At 42.0% G+C, this 1925-nt stretch overlaps 1 protein-coding gene across 2 annotated transcripts in view; it reads left to right on the top strand.

The window, feature by feature from the left end:
• Positions 1–1925, top strand: part of PARN (poly(A)-specific ribonuclease) — a 186185-nt gene that overhangs the window by 138005 nt on the left and 46255 nt on the right. The gene's annotated exons all lie outside the window — the stretch shown is intronic.

Here is a 1925-nt window from a genome sequence, read left to right as displayed (position 1 = left end):
AAGTCAGGAAACTTAAGTTACCTAAGTGTTACTTTTGGGGAAAGTTGGGGGAAGGGAGGGAATAATGCTGTAAATGTCAATAATCAGACTAGATTTTACACCAGTCAGTTGCTACTTTTTATCCACGCAACTTAAATAATACAAGCATATGAAGAAACATCAGACAAGCAGAAACTTGTCATTTGGTAATGTTATTAGAAGCTTTAATAATTCAGCAGAAATGGCTTTGTTCTTGTTTTTAAAAAGTCTTGGTTTTCATTACATTGAAATTCATTTTACATATCATTTTAAGTTGACTTTGACTTAGGTTAAATATTGAAAAATGTATTTTGGTTTTTCTTTTTGTGAGGGTTTTAAACTTTATATAACAGATCCTCATTTCTACTGTGCTATCATGGAGTCCTGCCAGTCTTCTTTTTTTTTAATTTTTTTAAGCGTGTCTTATTTCATGACTCAAGGGACAGTTGTGCATCTGTCTCTTGGTCTCTGCACATGCAAGCTTGAGTCAGAGAAGCTTACTTCCAAGAGACCATGTGGTAGGGCTGCACATGTGCCAGACTGTAAACTACAGCACCAGTTGAGATGCTAGTAATATGCAACTGGTACTAGGATTTCTAGGGAACATATCTCTCAGTTCTGGCATATTGCAAGAGAATCTCATTCTTAAGACTCCTGTGTTATGAGCTTAATATGCTTTAGATATTTTCTATCTTTATTAGAAGCTTAATTTGGAGCTTTCTGGCTCCCTGCAGGCAGCCACACAACAATGTATTTTATAATCCAACCAATTTCTTAAATTAAATCGGAAGCAAAAACATGCAACCAAGTCATTGGAATCTTATAATTATCTTGAAATAACACAGTAGTATGAATTGCACAGTAGAAATTACCGTACTAACATGTCTATTCAGAATATTTAAAATGTTAAGTGCGAGGATGAACCACAAAGTGAAAGCTTTAAAGACTATTCTCAATCCTGTTGGTATTAGCTATATCTGTATTGCTTTTCCCCTTTTTTTTTTTTTCTCCAGGTGGAGTGGCTTGCCCACTTCTCATGTGGCTGCATGGGGCACATAGGGGTGGAATGCATAGAAAATGCTTGTCCATTTATGCTTTTGTAAGTGGTCAAGATATTTTTTCAACTCCTTCCCTGCCTGCAGGGCATGATATGATAGGAGAAATTTGTGGCATTAGCACTGGAGTTGTCAGCCAACCATGAAAAACTGTTCTGTCTCTTATACCCATGTTTCTTCTGAAGAAATCTTGCGTTGATGTTCAGCATCTCTTGCGTTGAGTTAGTCTTTGTCTATCTAAGGCAGTCCATAGCTCCTTGTTCTTGCTACTTCACTGACCATCTCGTCATTAGGGCTGTGCAAAGTTTCGGTCACCAATTTGATTTGGCAGAGATTCGGCCTGATTTGGCAGCCAAATCTCCAAATCCGAATCTAATCAGGAGACCCTTTAATCTCTCTGAATTGAATCAGAACCCTCCGAATCAATTCAGAGATTTGATGATTCCAACATAGACTCAGCTTTAAATGTTTTTCCTAAATACCTCTAGGTACCAGGCGGCTTGTGAATGCTGAGATGGTGGGGCAGATGGAGCATCCCACAGGAGCGTGGAGGAGTCTCCAGGGAGCTCAGCAGCTGACCCAGAAGTGGACCAGAAGCACTTCCAGTCTGCTTCCAGATCCACCAGGGAGTGCATGGGAGACCCACGACCCTAGCTTGGCAACTGGTGCCTCCCGGGTCTGGGGGGAAAACCTAGGGTCCACCCATGGCCAATTGCCAAGCCGGGGGGACTGGGAGGGTCCCCTGCACACTCAGCAATGGATTTGGAAGTGGACCAAAAGTGTTTCTGGTTCAGTTCCAGGTCCATCGCCAAGCATCTGGGGGCCATCCCCCCCCCCCCCCCCCCCCCCCCC

The sequence above is a fragment of the Gavialis gangeticus genome, unplaced genomic scaffold (assembly GCF_001723915.1).
Source record: "Gavialis gangeticus isolate Ggan-Ray unplaced genomic scaffold, GavGan_comp1, whole genome shotgun sequence".
In the NCBI taxonomy this organism is placed as follows: Eukaryota; Metazoa; Chordata; order Crocodylia; family Gavialidae; genus Gavialis; species Gavialis gangeticus.
This window is presented reverse-complemented; position numbering and strand designations above follow the sequence as displayed.